Source organism: Limulus polyphemus, unplaced genomic scaffold (genome assembly GCF_000517525.1).
Source record: "Limulus polyphemus unplaced genomic scaffold, Limulus_polyphemus-2.1.2 Scaffold454, whole genome shotgun sequence".
NCBI classification, from domain to species: domain Eukaryota; kingdom Metazoa; phylum Arthropoda; class Merostomata; order Xiphosura; family Limulidae; genus Limulus; species Limulus polyphemus.
In genome coordinates, this window is record NW_013666064.1 from 327245 (window position 1) to 333411 (window position 6167).

At 34.3% G+C, this 6167-nt stretch overlaps 1 protein-coding gene across 4 annotated transcripts in view; it reads right to left on the reverse strand.

Annotated features, from left to right (window-relative positions):
- The window catches only part of LOC106458385, a 185849-nt gene that overhangs the window by 114771 nt on the left and 64911 nt on the right, over positions 1 to 6167 (reverse strand). The window contains exon 1 of one of the 4 annotated variants that reach the window (XM_013917896.2): positions 3056 to 3154. The exons of the other annotated variants lie outside the window; for them this stretch is intronic. The gene's annotated coding sequence lies outside the window, so the exon portion shown is untranslated. Of the gene's footprint in view, positions 1 to 3055; positions 3155 to 6167 lie in introns of those variants that run through there. 4 annotated transcript variants of the gene reach the window in all.

A 6167-nucleotide genomic window follows, 5' to 3' on the forward strand; every position in this document is an offset into this window, starting at 1 on the left:
ACTTGTGACCACTCAGTGTATATGGAGTGAATCAAAATTTCATTACTTCAACGAATTTTCATCTAAGTACAGAAGAAATGACGAATCTTATCGCTCTAATTATTTCACAGAACTCTTTCGTCTGGGGTCCCGAAAATTTCTCTCTTGTACCGCAAAGGATAGCATTATACATATATACACACACACAGATATATATATATATATATAAAACGGGAGACCCGCTACTTTGGACATATAATTAGATTTGAAGGTAGATTGGTAAAGATCCTGATAAGTAATAAAATCGAATCGGGTATACGCGCGCCCCACATTTGGTATTGTTGGTGCATAAAAATATAACTAATAAAAAGGAAATAAACAAGTATAATAAAAAGAATTAATTTAGGGATTATTATATGCGTAACCTAGCTAGCTATAGTAATATATAAAGTTTTAATGCTACAAAAAATATTGAAACAAGAATGTCAAAACTACGAAAACTTTTATTCCTACTTTGGCTTAGACTAACATAGCCATTGTGATTTGACAAAGTAGGGTTAAAAAAATTTGATGTTAAGTAACCCAATTTTTTTAGTTTTCACTTTCTTATTTCAATACTTTTTGTAGAATTAAAACTTTCTATATTAATTACTATAACTAGCTAGGTTACGTATATAACGATCCCTACCTGTCTTTATAAACATTTTTTTTTATCATACTTCTTTGACATTATGAACGATACAATCTCTTAACAACAATTTCCAGGAGGCGCAAGTTAAAGAAAATAAAATACATTTTGATATTTTTCTTGATGTGTTTCAACAAAATGGTATAGATTAAGTTTTCCTGTTAGTTTTATAATGTATGCACAAAGTTACATTGGAGCTATCTGCGCATAGTTGTTCCTCAGTTTGAACTGATACACTAGAAGGAATACCATTAATCAACAATGCTCACCGTCAGCTCTTGGTCTACACTTGTCTGACAGATTAATTGGATTTGATTGTCACTCTTATAGCGCACCCACAGTCCCAACGTGCGAAACGTGTTTTTGCGGCAATGGAACGCGAGTAATTAAGAAACCGTCTGATTCACAGTCCGGGGACTTTAAAAACAAAGCCACGCCCAGCCCAGAGGTTAAGAGGAGGACCACATGTAGGGAGTTTTGGCGTCCCTCTGTTCAACACTCTGTCTACCATTTGACATGAGTTACATTAACCTGAAGCAAATATGTTACAAAATACGAACACTCTAAGACAACACTAATTTTTGCCACAGAAATTAACTGGAGTTCTAACTTATGCAAACATGTTCAGGGAAGCACATAATATATATATCCTTGTTAACTGGGATATGGGTACCTATTAAGATCAATTTAAACATGTTCAGGGAAGCACATGATATATATATATATATATCCTAACCTATTAAGATCAATTTAAACATGTTCAGGCGAATACCTTTCGCCTCTAAAAAACTAGGAGACGTCAATAATTTTTCGATGAGTTGATAATCTTAAATTCATAGATAAGTCCCTGACAAGGTGGTAAGTGAATAACTGTATTTTTCTTGTAGAAATATATGAATAAAAAGAAAGAGTCACGGGTGGCAGAAAAAAAAAAGCAACTCAGTTATAAGATTATATATATATTTAAAGTTGTAAAGTTGTAACTATACTTGCCAGATCTTCTTCCTACATTTTAAGCTGTATAATGAACTTTTCTATCTGCCTGACAAGTCTACAACTTATCTCGACAAGTTGCAATGAGGTGTAGATATTGTCATAAATTAAACTTAAACAGGAATACAGTAATATTATTATTATGTACACACGTACATTCATATTGACGTAAGCACACGGATAAACTCCAAAACCACAACCTCTCTCCTCCTGTCTCCAAACTGCCACCTAAATTATTCATATCCTGATCAGTTATGAGGTCTGAAACTCTCAAGACGGAGACTGGTTGATTTTTTGCTCTCAGTGGGATATTACTGTCCTGCTTTGGTCTTGTAAACACACAGATGTGAGGAAAGGAACCTCATGCCAAAGTCGGCCCCCTTTCAAGGTCAGCAGCCGACCTCGCCGGTCGAAAAGCCAGATGGCCAACAGACCCTGCTAAACCACGCGGAAGAATGGAATGCTCTTAATGTTTTTGGGAGTTTTTTGTTCGCTAGACTGTTACATTCCACGCGCACGTACTACGCCAGTGAGATAAGTGATCACATAACTAAGTAACCTACTACGCCATTAGGATATATGATCTCTGTTCCTCCTGAAATAATTTTGAATTTCCTTACATGACAAAATAATGAAATGCACTATTAAATTGCTTTGGGAATCCGACTTACTTATATATTTCCTATTTTTTTTTTATAAATGGTATTACTTCAAACTTCTGATATATTTATCTGAACGAATTTGTTTACTTGATTTTCTGGCTTGATTTATAACATTAAATTTAGATTTCAACAGAAATCAATTATCGTTATTTTTATATGTCACCCTCATACAAATAATGCTGTAAAATTGGTTTTATAGTTATATATATATACACATACACACATGATGGCTGAATCAATATAACATGCACAGTGTAAGCCATAATTCGATTTAAAATATTTTACTGTATATATATACACACACACAATGGCTGGATCAATAAAAGATGCAATAGTTCGATTTAGAATATGTTTACTATACTTATATGTATATATATATATATGTGTGTGTATATATATACATATACATATATAGACACACACACACACACACACACACAATGGCTGAATCAATAGAACATGCACAGTACAAACCATAATTAGATTTAAAATATTTTACTATACATACATGTATATATATATACACATACAATAGCTGAATCAATAGAGCATGCACAGTATAAACCATAATTAGACTTAAAATATTTTTTACTATATTTAAAAAAGCAAACAGCTTTTGATGCACATTTTATAAAGAATCTCCAAAAACAGCACAAAAAGAATATAACCAGCATTTGTTTGACATACGTGTTAGTTAATGCATAAATAGCACGAAATACGAACTTATACTCACAGTCGAGATAAACACAAAAGAACATATCACAAGCTTTTGTTCGAGAAGAGTCCACAACTTACATGGCATTCTTATACTGAACCAGTAACAGATGCGTTCGTTCGCATGTGAAAAGCACAGAATGCAATATTTGGGTGGGTAAGTCTATTCTCCCAAGGGGTAGAAAAGATGCCACGCACTAAACAAAAAATCTTTTTAACGATCTATGTCAGAAAGTGAATATCTTTTAGTTAATGATATTAATTTATCCTATTCAATCACCACAAAAAGTCTGATAATAAACGTCAAACGAGACACTTTGGCCATGGAAAATGAATAGTTTAATTAGCTTAAAGCAAGAAAGATGTCACGCGATAGATAAACAGAACTGAAGGCTGTTTTTTGTGTTTTTTAATATAAGTGGTTCTTGACAAAGAAAGTTTCTACGTAACAGCAACCAAATTTATCGAAGAGTTCAAACAAAGCAAATGAAACCGTAATTCGTATATTTTCACTAAAATACGGCGAGTTTTCTTTGAAAAGAAGTATTCTACAGTTATGCAAGGACATTTTTGCATAATAAATACAAATAGTAAATTTATGGTTCTCTAGAAGTTATTAGAGGCGATCACATAATAACAGAAATAATAATAAATATATATTCTGATCACAGTGTACTCATCAGACTTAGAAACGTTGAAAGCGTGCTGGTTTATCGCGCACTTAAAATTTACGCTATTATTTCTGATTCTGATGACCATTCATTAATTCATGTAATTTTTAATAATAATTTCTGTACGTTTATTTTTGCTGGGTAACTCATACGCTTATTTAAGCCTCCCCTAAATATAATATATTTTCAAAGATATTTATTGAGAATGCCTTCTTAATCACATGTATTCATAATGCCTTCTTAATCCCATGTATTCACAATGCCTTCTTGAACACATATATTTGTCATTTTCAAAATGCCCTCTTAAAGATGTGTATTGTCATGTTCAGTGTCTTCTTAAATATATGTACTGAGAATGCCTTATTTTTTACTATCACAGACGTTTTCACCTCAGAGTCGTACGTGAAAGGTAAAGAAAGTTCTTGCTTAGCTTTTTTTATCCATCTACCTATTTTTGAAATGATTTTAATCCAAAAACATAAATAAATTTAAAAAAATATAAATCAACACCAGAATAAGATGCCATGAAAAAGCAGTCACAGTGATATATTAACGTGGGCAATAGAGAGACAGTCCTATTTGTTTATACAAATTAAAGATACTCATAGAACATTGGCATTTTTAATTACATAATATTATACTGTTTGATAAATTTTATTATACAGGTTTCTGCGTCCGCCGGTGGCTTATAACGGTAACATTGTGGGTTTGAATCCCGCAGTAACCCAAACGCTTATAGCTCATATACATATAAACACACAGTGTAATGCATAGTTCTGAAAAGACTGAGATAAGTACACCAGAAATTTAAAAGTTTCTCGATCTGCTAGATATAATGCTAGCAGAATATGTTGTAACTTGGTACTCAGAGTAGAGTACACTTAAAACCTCGTTCTTGTTTGAATGAGAAACAACTAATTTGACTTTCATAACAGGTTTGAGGACTTGTTTGATTATTATTGACTTAGTCAAAAAGATTTTAATTTGTAATTACGATAAATTTCCTCAAAGTCAAGCCGAGATTACTACCAACTGTTTAATATATTTTTACAGTAAGATAAATACGTTTCTAAACATTTATTCAAAATATGAAAGCCAATAATGATCAAGTCATGCTATTTCTGACGGCCGTGCGTCAAGAGAATATTCCTGAAGCACAGTTTCCGTTGCAAAAGACTCCAACATAAGTCTATAATCTCCAAAGCAAACAACTCCTCCCTATGCTTTCCATAACCTATCTAATGTATGAAAACAACGGATTCCCAGAATACACTTCAACAGTCCAATCGCGCAGAAATTCATAAAGCTGCGTCCGACGACTCGACCGATACACCTTTGATAGGAAGCACAACTGGAAGCCAGATCTTGGCGAACCCATATCGTGTCGCCATCTTTTCCTTCCAAAGCCGGTATTTTTGTGTGATACAAAGTCCAGACCATTAATGTGATAGTAGGCAGAGTTCACCATACACTTTGTATCTGCTCTCCTGATCCCTAACTTGTTCAAGGCGCAGTATCCGGACGATGATAATGAATTATTTTGAAACAATTTCGCGACATGCTGTGCATCACTGTTGGAAAATAAATAACCCATTGACTGGTAGAAAAAGGCACAAGACTTGTTATGTTATTAAGGTTCACATACTGCCATTTTTCCAGGGCAACATACCGTTCATCAGTTTTCCGCTATTGGTCTTTCTTTCCTGGATATGTCGTGGAAGCAGTTTGTGTACATGTGACAAGTGTCGCCCTAGATATGTCGTGGAAGCAGTTTGTGTACACGTGACAAGTGTCGACCTGGATATGTCGTGGAAGCAGTTTGTGTACACGTGACAAGTGTCGCCCTAGATATGTCGTGGAAGCAGTTTGTGTACACGTGACAAGTGTCAACCTGGATATGTTGTGGAAGTAGTTTGTGTGCACGTGACAAGCGTCGGCTGGATATGTCGTGGAAGCAGTTTGTGTACACGTGACAAGTGTCGCCCTAGATATGTCGTTGAAGCAGTTTGTGTACACGTGACGAATGTCGCTTTTTTCAGACGAAAATCGTTCTTGATTATATTGTGTATTGTTACCTGGGGCATTTGGACGACTTTTACTATTGACCTCTGTGTTCATGGATTCGTCTCTTTCTGGATGCTCGTAATATTACAATGTCAATCAGTACAATGAATATCTGCGTCGAAAACGGCTGTTACATACCCATTCCATGAGCGAGAAATTTTCGGTGGCATCACACTACCAACGAAACGCCAAACAATCTCAAAATGTAGTTCTTATACATAACTTCCACTATGACTTTATATCACCTGACAGCTAACTTGCTGACTTTCATATTCAAAATCATTTACATGTGATGTTTCTGTACTTGTATTAGATACTTAGTTCAAAACCATAAAATAAACTCTTCGTAATACTCAACGTTTTGTACATTTAAAGAGTGGTGAAAAAGTGAGTCGC